The 18258-nt window shown below is 41.0% G+C and overlaps 1 long non-coding RNA gene across 3 annotated transcripts in view; it reads right to left on the reverse strand.

The window, feature by feature from the left end:
• LOC139046612 (uncharacterized) overlaps positions 1-18258 on the reverse strand; it is a 57474-nt gene that overhangs the window by 12415 nt on the left and 26801 nt on the right. For 2 of the 3 annotated variants that reach the window (XR_011506873.1, XR_011506872.1), the window contains exons 8-12: positions 16820-16936; positions 15775-15842; positions 9773-9889; positions 8728-8795; positions 1681-2842 (exon numbers count right to left, since the gene is read on the reverse strand). This is a non-coding gene — a long non-coding RNA (uncharacterized lncRNA). The remainder of the gene's footprint in view (positions 1-1680; positions 2843-8727; positions 8796-9772; positions 9890-15774; positions 15843-16819; positions 16937-18258) is intronic. The other variant, XR_011506874.1, reaches the window with a different exon arrangement.

The following is an 18258-nucleotide window of genomic DNA, read 5'->3' on the forward strand; positions in this document are numbered from 1 at the left end:
CTCTCAAACAAGATGTGTTCTGTTTGCTCTAGAGAGAGATCGTGTCAGTCTGTTCTTATTTTCTTTGCTCTTTTTGGAAGCTTTTAGAATTTTCTCTTCATTTCCATGGATCCTTTACAGATAATTTTTTACTTCCTTCTTTAACTTTGTGAAATTTATCTTCATTAGTTTTTGAATATTTCCTCTTCTCTGTTTTCTTTTTTTTTTCATCTTAGATGTCTTGGATTTCATTTATTTCAGATGTTAGATGTCTTTTTTTACCCACCATATCACACTGCTGTTCTTTTAAATATTCTCTCACTTTATTGTTTTATTCTGTTTTCTGGGAGAGTTTCTCAATGTCATTTTCCATGTCTAAATAATTTGCTTTTCTCATGTATCCACACTGCTATTTATCCCATGACTTAAGTCTTTAACAATCGTACTTTTACACCTGTTTCCTCATGAGGTTTTCCTTATGGTTTCTCATTGTCATTTCGTGTTACTAACATCTTCCCTTGTATCTTTAAGTGTATTTGTCATGCTTATGTTCCAGTATGTTCCAGTAGTTCTACTTCAAATGGTATATGTTGCTCAATTTGTTGTATTTCTTTTTCAGTCGTTGTACTCCTCAGGTATGTAATTGTTTTGACTTGTGAGCTTTCATTCCTGGTGGCTGTTGGCTACTCTGTCTGGCATCTTGTATTAGAGAAGGGCTAACGTTTTGCTTGGGACCATCTCAGTCTGTGGCTGTTATCTCAGAATAATTATTAATAGTGTGTCCTTTTCACTCTCAGAAGTGTCCTCTCTTGGGTGCTGTATTATATAGTCACCTTTGTTGAAACCCAGGACCTAAGGTGTGTTTTTCTAAGGAAGTTTAATATGAGGGGAGGTGATGGCCTCAGGCGCAGACAGTCTCAGAAACCGTGAACCACTGTGACCACTCAACTCCTGTGGTCAGGATATGTCACCTTTGAGCTCCTGGGGAAAGCAGCATCTGAGGAGGCATTTGAGGTTGTCACCTGGGGCTTTGGAGACGGAGGAGGTGGAGGAGTGAAGGATCAAGGATTGTTCAGCCCTTCCCTGCTTTCATCAGCTAACCTAATGCTACTCTAATTTTATCCTAGCTACATCTGGGTGGTTGCTACTTGTTTCTACTGAGAAAGGCAAGTGATCGTTTCCAGGCAACTCAGGGGAGAGGCAAGAACGGTCCTTAAAATTTTCCCTCACGCTGAGCCCCTCAAGGCTGCCACCCACTGCCCCTAATCCCAGGCTACCCACCCATTAAGAGACAGCCTTCAGGCCTCTGTCATTTCCCAGGGTTGTCACTCTTGTTATTTCTGGGAATGCATAGTTCCTTAGGACTTCTGAAGTTTTGGGAGGAGGATGCAACATGCTGTACCATTTGGCGTCTTGATAGGAACCCATGATTTCTCTGGAAATTGTCAGGGTGTGTTACTTGGATGAGAACCTTTAAGTGTGTTTGAACTTTAAGATATATATACTAATGTATATTGTTGCCAGATACAGAATTAATGAAATTTGAAAGAATTTGGTGAAGAGTGCAGGCTGTCCAAAAATCAATAATATTTGTGCAATGCTGAATATTAGCATGATACTGTGAAGGTGACAGACTCAAAGTGCATTTTGCAAGTGTCTTATTTTGTAGATGAAGAAAAAGATAAATAGAGAAAAGATTACCCAAGCCAGTTTTGAGGTGAAAAGTCTTGATTTTGGATAATACAACCAGATAACGTTTTCTGAAAGGACTGTAGAGAAAAAGAAAAAGAAAAAGAATCATTGTAAACGCATGGCCTTCACGCAGGTCAGAAAATCTTTTAATCATCATTTGGTCATCCTTGACCTTCCTACTTGTTTCTTTCCTACCAAATAACAACCAGGGACTAGGCCCTGACACTGTATGTTCATTGTTCTTGTGTATTCTCTTTCTATCTATATCTCTTTGTTAGCTCTTACTTGGATGCACCTCCCCATCCCGACACACTCAGATCCCTCTCACGTTTCCCAAATTGATTCCAGAGTGCATGAAGGAGAAACAAAGCGGTGAAGAAGGAAGGAGGTTTAATCATGAATGCTATGTCTCCCTTGTTCCCTTCATTCTCTTTCCAGTGGATACACACAGGGACACACAGACACGCACACACGCACATACAGAACCCGGAAACTGTGTCAGAGGTTCCAGTGCTGGACCCTGAAACGGATGCTTTTGTTTCTGTCGTGTTTCCTCGTGACTTCACTTTTTGTGTGCTGCAATTCTGTTGGGAAAAAGAACCTGATTATCTTCCAAAATGTCTGACTCTATTTTTTGTACATGTTTTTTACTCTATGGCAGGGTTATGGATTCTTCCCGAATGTCGTCTGGCAACAGTGACAAGATGGGGTGAGTTGACATGAGTGATCTGAGTGGTGAAAGCTATGGGGGGCATCGATGGCAACAACAGGTTTCCATAAGAGACTATAAGCTTCTGTAGGTAACTTTCTTTCCTGTTGGGCCTAGGTGGCAAAAGGAAGGAGGAGTCATAAGAGGGAGACTTCTTACTCACGGTTTGTTTGTGAGCCTTAGAAAGTAGTAGCCAAAGCTTTTGGGAAACTCTCAGAATGCCTGTGTGTAAGACTCTGCTAGAGTGGGCCAGGAGAGGAGAGAATCCTATTTGGAGCAAGGAGATGGTAGCAGTGGAGAGGGAGCAGTGGAGCTCTCAGCAGAAGAGAATGGAGCTAAACAGACCTCGGCTCCTTTCCTCAGCCTCCAGAGCTCTGCCACCATCTAAAGCTGGTGTCCCGAATGCCAAGCCACCGTCATATTGGAGGGAGCCCGTGCCTCAGACCTGCAGTCACCTGAACCCTGTATGAGGAACAGAAAAGACATACATGATACATGAAGGGTCAGGATGTGGTGGAGGGTGTTGAGGATCAGGAAATTAGGAGGAGCTGGGGAAATGTGTACCTACAACCTGGAGTTGAATTTTGAACTAAATTCAACCTCGATGCAATTACACGTGAGAGTAAGGTTCAGTAGTGAAGAATTGTATTTCAATATCTTCATTCATTAGGCTTTTTGACCGGCCGAAGATCTTCGTTACAACTATAGAAAGCCCTATTTCTAGGGAAGATTAAAATACTAGTTTCCAAATAACTAATATCCAAATAATTTTTTAGGGTTCAACCAGTTTACCACTTGAAGACTACTTGTAACTAATTGCAAACAAGAGTGTAACTCTATGAAGTCACTTGGAGTCTGATCATATATGCTTTTGATTCTTTAGAAATGACCCCGATGAACTGACAGAAGTAATCTGTGATGGAACCACCAACAAAAGGTGACGTATATACTCAGAGAGAGAGAGAGAGAGAGAGAGAGAGAGAGTGAAATGCAGACGAAGCATTATCCATGGGAATGTGGAATATTCTGGACAATGATTCTAAGATCTTTTCTAAAATTTCGGATCCACTGAGCTAAGTCATGTTCATCATATTCTTAGATTCATAGAATTCTTGTTCAAATAAGTTGGTCACATCACTGTCCCATGTAGGGAAATCTCAAATGACATGTTGTTGCATTTCTTGGTGTTTACGTTAACATAGAACAACTCTCCAGGCTCCGTGATGATTTGTTATGAGGACCAAATAAGTGTTAAACACTTAGGACGATGTCTGGCACGTAATAAATACCATGTAAGTGCTTATTAGATGGAACAAAAATTTTCCGTGTACTTAGTCATGTCATCTGAAAAGAGCGATAATTTTCATTTTTCCTGTCCAGTCCTTATACCTCTCACTTCTTTTTCTGACGTCATTGAGCAGTGTTGGAAGGCATATGGCTCTTGGGAGGAAACAAACCGAGGTCAGGACTGGAGAACAGGATTGAGGGAGAGAGAGGTGCGCCACAAGGATGAGGGCTGGCAGGGCCAGATTTTGAAGGGCATTGTAGGCTCTGCTGAATGGTTTTGGCTCAATCCTAATAGCACTGGCAAGGCAATGAGGGGTCATGCTTGAGGCTCTACAAACAATACAAACTCCAATCGTGAACCGTAGACGTACCAACTGTAGCTTTCTAGAGAGGTAGGCTTTTCTAGAGATGCACTCCTAGACTGTGCATTCCCAGGTACGTGGACATCTTTTGGGGTGATGTCTGGGATGTGGAGAGGGTATGTTGTCTCTGCCGCTATATGGGCTTGTAAGGGCTGTAGGGTCTGTGCAGCTCGATGTTCCCTCTCCCACGTGAATGCCGAGAAGAGTGAGAGCTGACCACAAAACAGGGAGCCGACTCCAGACAGAGTGTGGAGAGACACAGTGAAGATAGCCCTTTGAGTCTCTAGTCAGGAGGTTGACAGAGCAAATCGAGAAATAGACTCAATAAGGGGCATTGTTCTAAATGCACTTTCAAGTTTCCTTGGTAGAATAGGTTGGATGTAGGATGAGTTGAGACAGAAAATTTTTGGTTTTTCAACGTAAGCTTTTTTGTACCATCTCCTTTTTTCCCCAATCTCATTTTCACCAGAACAAGCACCAGGAGAGCTATTTTTGAAACACTTTTTCCATTGTAAGAATTCGAAACTTATGCAGATTTCTAAATTGTGGTAAATACATGTAAGCTAAAATTTATCATCTTCAGCATTTTTAAGTGTGCCATTCTGTAGCGTTAGGTACCTTCATATTGTTGGGCAGCCAACCTGCAGAACTCTTCTCGTCTTGCAAAACTGAAACTCTGTACACATTAAACTACTCTCCCCGTTCCCCCTTTCCCAAGCTCTTGGCAACCACCATTCTACCTTCTGTCTCTGTGAGTTTGACTACTCTAGGTATGTCATGTCAGTGGAATCATACAAAATTTGTCTTCTTGTGACTAGTTATTTCATTTAGCCCAATGCCCTCAAAGTCAATCCATGTTGCAGCATGTGTCAGAATTTCATTTCTTTTTAAGACTGAACAATATTCCAACACATACAGAAATTTCTCACAAATGGTTCCAAAAGCTCCAGTATACCCTTTACTTACATTTCCAATTGTTAACATTTTGTCACATTTCCTTTGTTACTCCCATCATATGGATATGTAGGTATACAGACATAAATCTATCTATCTATCTATCTATCTATAGATAGATATATAGAAAGAGAGAGAAAGAAAATACGTTTAGATATAGATATACACATAGAAAGAGCTCTCTGTCTCAATGTATCTGTATCTAGATCTGATTTTTATGTGAGTTGAGGCAGAAGATGTTTGATAGACACACACGTGACACACACCTTCCTACACACTTAGGCTCTATTCCTGAATCATTAGAGAGAAAATGCAGACCACATACCCTTTACTCCTGAATATTTCAGTTTTATTTTTCTACCTTCAGGGACACCTAACCACAGCACAGTGATCAAAATCAGAAAATTTTCACTTCCGTAACCATAATACGATTACCAGAATTGGAAAATGAAAGCCATAATAGAATATTATCTGATTTATGGTTTACATTGCGACTCACTCTTGGTGTCATACATTCTATGGGTTTGGATAAAAGTAGAATGACACGAATCTGTCATTAGAGTTTCATAACGATGGAGTATTTTCACTGCCCTAAAAATCCTTTGTGCTCCGCCTATTCATCCTTCTCCCCGCCAACTCCTGGCAACCACCGATCTTTTCCTGTCGCCCCAATTTTGCCACTTCCAGAATGTCATATAGTTGGCCTCATACAGTATGCAACCTTTTCAGATTGGCTTCTTTCACAAAGTAACATGCATGTAAGGTTTCTTTTCACAGCTTGATAGCTCGTTGCTTTTTAGCGCTGAATACTATGCCGTTGACTAGATGTACCACGGTTTGTTTATCCGTTCATCTGGTGCAGGACATCTTGGTTGCTTCCGCTTTTTGGCGATTACGAATAAAGCTGCTATCAACATTTGTGTGCAGGTTTTCATCTGCGTGTAAGTTTTGAACTCCTTTGGGTAAATACCAAGGAGCGTATGTTAAGCTGGATCGTATGTTAAGGGTTATGCTTAGTTTTGTAAGAAACCCCTAAACTGCCTTCCAGAGTGGCTGTTCCGTTTTGCCTTGCCACCAATACTGAATGAGTGTCTCCATTGCTCCACATGCTTGTCAGCATTTGCTGTTGTTAGTGTTCCATATTTTGACTATTCTAACAGGTGTGTAGTGGTATCTCATTGTTGTTCAATTTGCATTTCCCTGGAGCCATATGATGTGGAGCATCGTCTCGTACTCTTAGTTGCCATTTTTATGTCTTCTTTGGCGAGATGTCTGTTAAGTTGTTTGCCCCATTTTTTAATCTGGTTGTGTGTGTTCTTGTTGTTTAGTTTTAAGATTTCTTTGCGTATTTGTATATTTGTTATTCCTTTCTCAACTGTGCCTTTTGCAAATGTTTTCTCCCAGTCTGTGGCTTGTGTTTTTATCCTCTTGACATTGTGTCTTGTGGAGCAGCAGTTTAAAATGTTCATGAAGTCCAGCTTATCAGTTATTCCTTTCATGATCTTGATTTTGCTGTCACATCTAGAAAGTCATGTTTATAAAGAGGTCATCTCGGTTTTCTTCCGTGTTATTGTCTTCTAGGAATTCTAGAGTTTTGCTTTTTACATGTGGGTCTATAATGCCTTTTGATTTCCGTTTTGTAAAGGTGTAAAGGTCCACGTGCACGTTCATTGTCTCGCACGTGGATGTCCAGTTCTTCCAGCACCATTCGTTGATAAGACTGTCTTTGCTCCATTGTATGGTCTGTGCTCCTTTGTCAAAGAACGGTAGAGTGTGTGAACGGGCATCTATTTCTAGGCTCTCTGTTCTGCGCCTTTGGTCCATTTGTCTGTTCTTTCACCAGTACCACACTGTCTTGATTGCTGTAGCTTTATAGTGAATTTTGACATTGGCTCATGTCAGTCCTTCAACTTTTTTCTTCTTTGATATTATGTTGACTTTTAAAGAGCTATTGCAGTTGCGATACGGTCAGAGAAAATCTATACGATATTGCTCCTGTGCACGTTATTAATGCTTTGTTTATGGCCAAATATGTTGTCTATTTTCCTAAATGTCACTTGTGTGCTCTCAAACAAGATGTGTTCTGTTTGCTCTAGAGAGAGATCGTGTCAGTCTGTTCTTATTTTCTTTGCTCTTTTTGGAAGCTTTTAGAATTTTCTCTTCATTTCCATGGATCCTTTACAGATAATTTTTTACTTCCTTCTTTAACTTTGTGAAATTTATCTTCATTAGTTTTTGAATATTTCCTCTTCTCTGTTTTCTTTTTTTTTTCATCTTAGATGTCTTGGATTTCATTTATTTCAGATGTTAGATGTCTTTTTTTACCCACCATATCACACTGCTGTTCTTTTAAATATTCTCTCACTTTATTGTTTTATTCTGTTTTCTGGGAGAGTTTCTCAATGTCATTTTCCATGTCTAAATAATTTGCTTTTCTCATGTATCCACACTGCTATTTATCCCATGACTTAAGTCTTTAACAATCGTACTTTTACACCTGTTTCCTCATGAGGTTTTCCTTATGGTTTCTCATTGTCATTTCGTGTTACTAACATCTTCCCTTGTATCTTTAAGTGTATTTGTCATGCTTATGTTCCAGTATGTTCCAGTAGTTCTACTTCAAATGGTATATGTTGCTCAATTTGTTGTATTTCTTTTTCAGTCGTTGTACTCCTCAGGTATGTAATTGTTTTGACTTGTGAGCTTTCATTCCTGGTGGCTGTTGGCTACTCTGTCTGGCATCTTGTATTAGAGAAGGGCTAACGTTTTGCTTGGGACCATCTCAGTCTGTGGCTGTTATCTCAGAATAATTATTAATAGTGTGTCCTTTTCACTCTCAGAAGTGTCCTCTCTTGGGTGCTGTATTATATAGTCACCTTTGTTGAAACCCAGGACCTAAGGTGTGTTTTTCTAAGGAAGTTTAATATGAGGGGAGGTGATGGCCTCAGGCGCAGACAGTCTCAGAAACCGTGAACCACTGTGACCACTCAACTCCTGTGGTCAGGATATGTCACCTTTGAGCTCCTGGGGAAAGCAGCATCTGAGGAGGCATTTGAGGTTGTCACCTGGGGCTTTGGAGACGGAGGAGGTGGAGGAGTGAAGGATCAAGGATTGTTCAGCCCTTCCCTGCTTTCATCAGCTAACCTAATGCTACTCTAATTTTATCCTAGCTACATCTGGGTGGTTGCTACTTGTTTCTACTGAGAAAGGCAAGTGATCGTTTCCAGGCAACTCAGGGGAGAGGCAAGAACGGTCCTTAAAATTTTCCCTCACGCTGAGCCCCTCAAGGCTGCCACCCACTGCCCCTAATCCCAGGCTACCCACCCATTAAGAGACAGCCTTCAGGCCTCTGTCATTTCCCAGGGTTGTCACTCTTGTTATTTCTGGGAATGCATAGTTCCTTAGGACTTCTGAAGTTTTGGGAGGAGGATGCAACATGCTGTACCATTTGGCGTCTTGATAGGAACCCATGATTTCTCTGGAAATTGTCAGGGTGTGTTACTTGGATGAGAACCTTTAAGTGTGTTTGAACTTTAAGATATATATACTAATGTATATTGTTGCCAGATACAGAATTAATGAAATTTGAAAGAATTTGGTGAAGAGTGCAGGCTGTCCAAAAATCAATAATATTTGTGCAATGCTGAATATTAGCATGATACTGTGAAGGTGACAGACTCAAAGTGCATTTTGCAAGTGTCTTATTTTGTAGATGAAGAAAAAGATAAATAGAGAAAAGATTACCCAAGCCAGTTTTGAGGTGAAAAGTCTTGATTTTGGATAATACAACCAGATAACGTTTTCTGAAAGGACTGTAGAGAAAAAGAAAAAGAAAAAGAATCATTGTAAACGCATGGCCTTCACGCAGGTCAGAAAATCTTTTAATCATCATTTGGTCATCCTTGACCTTCCTACTTGTTTCTTTCCTACCAAATAACAACCAGGGACTAGGCCCTGACACTGTATGTTCATTGTTCTTGTGTATTCTCTTTCTATCTATATCTCTTTGTTAGCTCTTACTTGGATGCACCTCCCCATCCCGACACACTCAGATCCCTCTCACGTTTCCCAAATTGATTCCAGAGTGCATGAAGGAGAAACAAAGCGGTGAAGAAGGAAGGAGGTTTAATCATGAATGCTATGTCTCCCTTGTTCCCTTCATTCTCTTTCCAGTGGATACACACAGGGACACACAGACACGCACACACGCACATACAGAACCCGGAAACTGTGTCAGAGGTTCCAGTGCTGGACCCTGAAACGGATGCTTTTGTTTCTGTCGTGTTTCCTCGTGACTTCACTTTTTGTGTGCTGCAATTCTGTTGGGAAAAAGAACCTGATTATCTTCCAAAATGTCTGACTCTATTTTTTGTACATGTTTTTTACTCTATGGCAGGGTTATGGATTCTTCCCGAATGTCGTCTGGCAACAGTGACAAGATGGGGTGAGTTGACATGAGTGATCTGAGTGGTGAAAGCTATGGGGGGCATCGATGGCAACAACAGGTTTCCATAAGAGACTATAAGCTTCTGTAGGTAACTTTCTTTCCTGTTGGGCCTAGGTGGCAAAAGGAAGGAGGAGTCATAAGAGGGAGACTTCTTACTCACGGTTTGTTTGTGAGCCTTAGAAAGTAGTAGCCAAAGCTTTTGGGAAACTCTCAGAATGCCTGTGTGTAAGACTCTGCTAGAGTGGGCCAGGAGAGGAGAGAATCCTATTTGGAGCAAGGAGATGGTAGCAGTGGAGAGGGAGCAGTGGAGCTCTCAGCAGAAGAGAATGGAGCTAAACAGACCTCGGCTCCTTTCCTCAGCCTCCAGAGCTCTGCCACCATCTAAAGCTGGTGTCCCGAATGCCAAGCCACCGTCATATTGGAGGGAGCCCGTGCCTCAGACCTGCAGTCACCTGAACCCTGTATGAGGAACAGAAAAGACATACATGATACATGAAGGGTCAGGATGTGGTGGAGGGTGTTGAGGATCAGGAAATTAGGAGGAGCTGGGGAAATGTGTACCTACAACCTGGAGTTGAATTTTGAACTAAATTCAACCTCGATGCAATTACACGTGAGAGTAAGGTTCAGTAGTGAAGAATTGTATTTCAATATCTTCATTCATTAGGCTTTTTGACCGGCCGAAGATCTTCGTTACAACTATAGAAAGCCCTATTTCTAGGGAAGATTAAAATACTAGTTTCCAAATAACTAATATCCAAATAATTTTTTAGGGTTCAACCAGTTTACCACTTGAAGACTACTTGTAACTAATTGCAAACAAGAGTGTAACTCTATGAAGTCACTTGGAGTCTGATCATATATGCTTTTGATTCTTTAGAAATGACCCCGATGAACTGACAGAAGTAATCTGTGATGGAACCACCAACAAAAGGTGACGTATATACTCAGAGAGAGAGAGAGAGAGAGAGAGAGAGAGAGTGAAATGCAGACGAAGCATTATCCATGGGAATGTGGAATATTCTGGACAATGATTCTAAGATCTTTTCTAAAATTTCGGATCCACTGAGCTAAGTCATGTTCATCATATTCTTAGATTCATAGAATTCTTGTTCAAATAAGTTGGTCACATCACTGTCCCATGTAGGGAAATCTCAAATGACATGTTGTTGCATTTCTTGGTGTTTACGTTAACATAGAACAACTCTCCAGGCTCCGTGATGATTTGTTATGAGGACCAAATAAGTGTTAAACACTTAGGACGATGTCTGGCACGTAATAAATACCATGTAAGTGCTTATTAGATGGAACAAAAATTTTCCGTGTACTTAGTCATGTCATCTGAAAAGAGCGATAATTTTCATTTTTCCTGTCCAGTCCTTATACCTCTCACTTCTTTTTCTGACGTCATTGAGCAGTGTTGGAAGGCATATGGCTCTTGGGAGGAAACAAACCGAGGTCAGGACTGGAGAACAGGATTGAGGGAGAGAGAGGTGCGCCACAAGGATGAGGGCTGGCAGGGCCAGATTTTGAAGGGCATTGTAGGCTCTGCTGAATGGTTTTGGCTCAATCCTAATAGCACTGGCAAGGCAATGAGGGGTCATGCTTGAGGCTCTACAAACAATACAAACTCCAATCGTGAACCGTAGACGTACCAACTGTAGCTTTCTAGAGAGGTAGGCTTTTCTAGAGATGCACTCCTAGACTGTGCATTCCCAGGTACGTGGACATCTTTTGGGGTGATGTCTGGGATGTGGAGAGGGTATGTTGTCTCTGCCGCTATATGGGCTTGTAAGGGCTGTAGGGTCTGTGCAGCTCGATGTTCCCTCTCCCACGTGAATGCCGAGAAGAGTGAGAGCTGACCACAAAACAGGGAGCCGACTCCAGACAGAGTGTGGAGAGACACAGTGAAGATAGCCCTTTGAGTCTCTAGTCAGGAGGTTGACAGAGCAAATCGAGAAATAGACTCAATAAGGGGCATTGTTCTAAATGCACTTTCAAGTTTCCTTGGTAGAATAGGTTGGATGTAGGATGAGTTGAGACAGAAAATTTTTGGTTTTTCAACGTAAGCTTTTTTGTACCATCTCCTTTTTTCCCCAATCTCATTTTCACCAGAACAAGCACCAGGAGAGCTATTTTTGAAACACTTTTTCCATTGTAAGAATTCGAAACTTATGCAGATTTCTAAATTGTGGTAAATACATGTAAGCTAAAATTTATCATCTTCAGCATTTTTAAGTGTGCCATTCTGTAGCGTTAGGTACCTTCATATTGTTGGGCAGCCAACCTGCAGAACTCTTCTCGTCTTGCAAAACTGAAACTCTGTACACATTAAACTACTCTCCCCGTTCCCCCTTTCCCAAGCTCTTGGCAACCACCATTCTACCTTCTGTCTCTGTGAGTTTGACTACTCTAGGTATGTCATGTCAGTGGAATCATACAAAATTTGTCTTCTTGTGACTAGTTATTTCATTTAGCCCAATGCCCTCAAAGTCAATCCATGTTGCAGCATGTGTCAGAATTTCATTTCTTTTTAAGACTGAACAATATTCCAACACATACAGAAATTTCTCACAAATGGTTCCAAAAGCTCCAGTATACCCTTTACTTACATTTCCAATTGTTAACATTTTGTCACATTTCCTTTGTTACTCCCATCATATGGATATGTAGGTATACAGACATAAATCTATCTATCTATCTATCTATCTATAGATAGATATATAGAAAGAGAGAGAAAGAAAATACGTTTAGATATAGATATACACATAGAAAGAGCTCTCTGTCTCAATGTATCTGTATCTAGATCTGATTTTTATGTGAGTTGAGGCAGAAGATGTTTGATAGACACACACGTGACACACACCTTCCTACACACTTAGGCTCTATTCCTGAATCATTAGAGAGAAAATGCAGACCACATACCCTTTACTCCTGAATATTTCAGTTTTATTTTTCTACCTTCAGGGACACCTAACCACAGCACAGTGATCAAAATCAGAAAATTTTCACTTCCGTAACCATAATACGATTACCAGAATTGGAAAATGAAAGCCATAATAGAATATTATCTGATTTATGGTTTACATTGCGACTCACTCTTGGTGTCATACATTCTATGGGTTTGGATAAAAGTAGAATGACACGAATCTGTCATTAGAGTTTCATAACGATGGAGTATTTTCACTGCCCTAAAAATCCTTTGTGCTCCGCCTATTCATCCTTCTCCCCGCCAACTCCTGGCAACCACCGATCTTTTCCTGTCGCCCCAATTTTGCCACTTCCAGAATGTCATATAGTTGGCCTCATACAGTATGCAACCTTTTCAGATTGGCTTCTTTCACAAAGTAACATGCATGTAAGGTTTCTTTTCACAGCTTGATAGCTCGTTGCTTTTTAGCGCTGAATACTATGCCGTTGACTAGATGTACCACGGTTTGTTTATCCGTTCATCTGGTGCAGGACATCTTGGTTGCTTCCGCTTTTTGGCGATTACGAATAAAGCTGCTATCAACATTTGTGTGCAGGTTTTCATCTGCGTGTAAGTTTTGAACTCCTTTGGGTAAATACCAAGGAGCGTATGTTAAGCTGGATCGTATGTTAAGGGTTATGCTTAGTTTTGTAAGAAACCCCTAAACTGCCTTCCAGAGTGGCTGTTCCGTTTTGCCTTGCCACCAATACTGAATGAGTGTCTCCATTGCTCCACATGCTTGTCAGCATTTGCTGTTGTTAGTGTTCCATATTTTGACTATTCTAACAGGTGTGTAGTGGTATCTCATTGTTGTTCAATTTGCATTTCCCTGGAGCCATATGATGTGGAGCATCGTCTCGTACTCTTAGTTGCCATTTTTATGTCTTCTTTGGCGAGATGTCTGTTAAGTTGTTTGCCCCATTTTTTAATCTGGTTGTGTGTGTTCTTGTTGTTTAGTTTTAAGATTTCTTTGCGTATTTGTATATTTGTTATTCCTTTCTCAACTGTGCCTTTTGCAAATGTTTTCTCCCAGTCTGTGGCTTGTGTTTTTATCCTCTTGACATTGTGTCTTGTGGAGCAGCAGTTTAAAATGTTCATGAAGTCCAGCTTATCAGTTATTCCTTTCATGATCTTGATTTTGCTGTCACATCTAGAAAGTCATGTTTATAAAGAGGTCATCTCGGTTTTCTTCCGTGTTATTGTCTTCTAGGAATTCTAGAGTTTTGCTTTTTACATGTGGGTCTATAATGCCTTTTGATTTCCGTTTTGTAAAGGTGTAAAGGTCCACGTGCACGTTCATTGTCTCGCACGTGGATGTCCAGTTCTTCCAGCACCATTCGTTGATAAGACTGTCTTTGCTCCATTGTATGGTCTGTGCTCCTTTGTCAAAGAACGGTAGAGTGTGTGAACGGGCATCTATTTCTAGGCTCTCTGTTCTGCGCCTTTGGTCCATTTGTCTGTTCTTTCACCAGTACCACACTGTCTTGATTGCTGTAGCTTTATAGTGAATTTTGACATTGGCTCATGTCAGTCCTTCAACTTTTTTCTTCTTTGATATTATGTTGACTTTTAAAGAGCTATTGCAGTTGCGATACGGTCAGAGAAAATCTATACGATATTGCTCCTGTGCACGTTATTAATGCTTTGTTTATGGCCAAATATGTTGTCTATTTTCCTAAATGTCACTTGTGTGCTCTCAAACAAGATGTGTTCTGTTTGCTCTAGAGAGAGATCGTGTCAGTCTGTTCTTATTTTCTTTGCTCTTTTTGGAAGCTTTTAGAATTTTCTCTTCATTTCCATGGATCCTTTACAGATAATTTTTTACTTCCTTCTTTAACTTTGTGAAATTTATCTTCATTAGTTTTTGAATATTTCCTCTTCTCTGTTTTCTTTTTTTTTTCATCTTAGATGTCTTGGATTTCATTTATTTCAGATGTTAGATGTCTTTTTTTACCCACCATATCACACTGCTGTTCTTTTAAATATTCTCTCACTTTATTGTTTTATTCTGTTTTCTGGGAGAGTTTCTCAATGTCATTTTCCATGTCTAAATAATTTGCTTTTCTCATGTATCCACACTGCTATTTATCCCATGACTTAAGTCTTTAACAATCGTACTTTTACACCTGTTTCCTCATGAGGTTTTCCTTATGGTTTCTCATTGTCATTTCGTGTTACTAACATCTTCCCTTGTATCTTTAAGTGTATTTGTCATGCTTATGTTCCAGTATGTTCCAGTAGTTCTACTTCAAATGGTATATGTTGCTCAATTTGTTGTATTTCTTTTTCAGTCGTTGTACTCCTCAGGTATGTAATTGTTTTGACTTGTGAGCTTTCATTCCTGGTGGCTGTTGGCTACTCTGTCTGGCATCTTGTATTAGAGAAGGGCTAACGTTTTGCTTGGGACCATCTCAGTCTGTGGCTGTTATCTCAGAATAATTATTAATAGTGTGTCCTTTTCACTCTCAGAAGTGTCCTCTCTTGGGTGCTGTATTATATAGTCACCTTTGTTGAAACCCAGGACCTAAGGTGTGTTTTTCTAAGGAAGTTTAATATGAGGGGAGGTGATGGCCTCAGGCGCAGACAGTCTCAGAAACCGTGAACCACTGTGACCACTCAACTCCTGTGGTCAGGATATGTCACCTTTGAGCTCCTGGGGAAAGCAGCATCTGAGGAGGCATTTGAGGTTGTCACCTGGGGCTTTGGAGACGGAGGAGGTGGAGGAGTGAAGGATCAAGGATTGTTCAGCCCTTCCCTGCTTTCATCAGCTAACCTAATGCTACTCTAATTTTATCCTAGCTACATCTGGGTGGTTGCTACTTGTTTCTACTGAGAAAGGCAAGTGATCGTTTCCAGGCAACTCAGGGGAGAGGCAAGAACGGTCCTTAAAATTTTCCCTCACGCTGAGCCCCTCAAGGCTGCCACCCACTGCCCCTAATCCCAGGCTACCCACCCATTAAGAGACAGCCTTCAGGCCTCTGTCATTTCCCAGGGTTGTCACTCTTGTTATTTCTGGGAATGCATAGTTCCTTAGGACTTCTGAAGTTTTGGGAGGAGGATGCAACATGCTGTACCATTTGGCGTCTTGATAGGAACCCATGATTTCTCTGGAAATTGTCAGGGTGTGTTACTTGGATGAGAACCTTTAAGTGTGTTTGAACTTTAAGATATATATACTAATGTATATTGTTGCCAGATACAGAATTAATGAAATTTGAAAGAATTTGGTGAAGAGTGCAGGCTGTCCAAAAATCAATAATATTTGTGCAATGCTGAATATTAGCATGATACTGTGAAGGTGACAGACTCAAAGTGCATTTTGCAAGTGTCTTATTTTGTAGATGAAGAAAAAGATAAATAGAGAAAAGATTACCCAAGCCAGTTTTGAGGTGAAAAGTCTTGATTTTGGATAATACAACCAGATAACGTTTTCTGAAAGGACTGTAGAGAAAAAGAAAAAGAAAAAGAATCATTGTAAACGCATGGCCTTCACGCAGGTCAGAAAATCTTTTAATCATCATTTGGTCATCCTTGACCTTCCTACTTGTTTCTTTCCTACCAAATAACAACCAGGGACTAGGCCCTGACACTGTATGTTCATTGTTCTTGTGTATTCTCTTTCTATCTATATCTCTTTGTTAGCTCTTACTTGGATGCACCTCCCCATCCCGACACACTCAGATCCCTCTCACGTTTCCCAAATTGATTCCAGAGTGCATGAAGGAGAAACAAAGCGGTGAAGAAGGAAGGAGGTTTAATCATGAATGCTATGTCTCCCTTGTTCCCTTCATTCTCTTTCCAGTGGATACACACAGGGACACACAGACACGCACACACGCACATACAGAACCCGGAAACTGTGTCAGAGGTTCCAGTGCTGGACCCTGAAACGGATGCTTTTGTTTCTGTCGTGTTTCCTCGTGACTTCACTTTTTGTGTGCTGCAATTCTGTTGGGAAAAAGAACCTGATTATCTTCCAAAATGTCTGACTCTATTTTTTGTACATGTTTTTTACTCTATGGCAGGGTTATGGATTCTTCCCGAATGTCGTCTGGCAACAGTGACAAGATGGGGTGAGTTGACATGAGTGATCTGAGTGGTGAAAGCTATGGGGGGCATCGATGGCAACAACAGGTTTCCATAAGAGACTATAAGCTTCTGTAGGTAACTTTCTTTCCTGTTGGGCCTAGGTGGCAAAAGGAAGGAGGAGTCATAAGAGGGAGACTTCTTACTCACGGTTTGTTTGTGAGCCTTAGAAAGTAGTAGCCAAAGCTTTTGGGAAACTCTCAGAATGCCTGTGTGTAAGACTCTGCTAGAGTGGGCCAGGAGAGGAGAGAATCCTATTTGGAGCAAGGAGATGGTAGCAGTGGAGAGGGAGCAGTGGAGCTCTCAGCAGAAGAGAATGGAGCTAAACAGACCTCGGCTCCTTTCCTCAGCCTCCAGAGCTCTGCCACCATCTAAAGCTGGTGTCCCGAATGCCAAGCCACCGTCATATTGGAGGGAGCCCGTGCCTCAGACCTGCAGTCACCTGAACCCTGTATGAGGAACAGAAAAGACATACATGATACATGAAGGGTCAGGATGTGGTGGAGGGTGTTGAGGATCAGGAAATTAGGAGGAGCTGGGGAAATGTGTACCTACAACCTGGAGTTGAATTTTGAACTAAATTCAACCTCGATGCAATTACACGTGAGAGTAAGGTTCAGTAGTGAAGAATTGTATTTCAATATCTTCATTCATTAGGCTTTTTGACCGGCCGAAGATCTTCGTTACAACTATAGAAAGCCCTATTTCTAGGGAAGATTAAAATACTAGTTTCCAAATAACTAATATCCAAATAATTTTTTAGGGTTCAACCAGTTTACCACTTGAAGACTACTTGTAACTAATTGCAAACAAGAGTGTAACTCTATGAAGTCACTTGGAGTCTGATCATATATGCTTTTGATTCTTTAGAAATGACCCCGATGAACTGACAGAAGTAATCTGTGATGGAACCACCAACAAAAGGTGACGTATATACTCAGAGAGAGAGAGAGAGAGAGAGAGAGAGAGAGTGAAATGCAGACGAAGCATTATCCATGGGAATGTGGAATATTCTGGACAATGATTCTAAGATCTTTTCTAAAATTTCGGATCCACTGAGCTAAGTCATGTTCATCATATTCTTAGATTCATAGAATTCTTGTTCAAATAAGTTGGTCACATCACTGTCCCATGTAGGGAAATCTCAAATGACATGTTGTTGCATTTCTTGGTGTTTACGTTAACATAGAACAACTCTCCAGGCTCCGTGATGATTTGTTATGAGGACCAAATAAGTGTTAAACACTTAGGACGATGTCTGGCACGTAATAAATACCATGTAAGTGCTTATTAGATGGAACAAAAATTTTCCGTGTACTTAGTCATGTCATCTGAAAAGAGCGATAATTTTCATTTTTCCTGTCCAGTCCTTATACCTCTCACTTCTTTTTCTGACGTCATTGAGCAGTGTTGGAAGGCATATGGCTCTTGGGAGGAAACAAACCGAGGTCAGGACTGGAGAACAGGATTGAGGGAGAGAGAGGTGCGCCACAAGGATGAGGGCTGGCAGGGCCAGATTTTGAAGGGCATTGTAGGCTCTGCTGAATGGTTTTGGCTCAATCCTAATAGCACTGGCAAGGCAATGAGGGGTCATGCTTGAGGCTCTACAAACAATACAAACTCCAATCGTGAACCGTAGACGTACCAACTGTAGCTTTCTAGAGAGGTAGGCTTTTCTAGAGATGCACTCCTAGACTGTGCATTCCCAGGTACGTGGACATCTTTTGGGGTGATGTCTGGGATGTGGAGAGGGTATGTTGTCTCTGCCGCT

The sequence above is a fragment of the Equus asinus genome, chromosome 11 (assembly GCF_041296235.1).
Source record: "Equus asinus isolate D_3611 breed Donkey chromosome 11, EquAss-T2T_v2, whole genome shotgun sequence".
NCBI classification, from domain to species: Eukaryota; Metazoa; Chordata; class Mammalia; order Perissodactyla; family Equidae; genus Equus; species Equus asinus.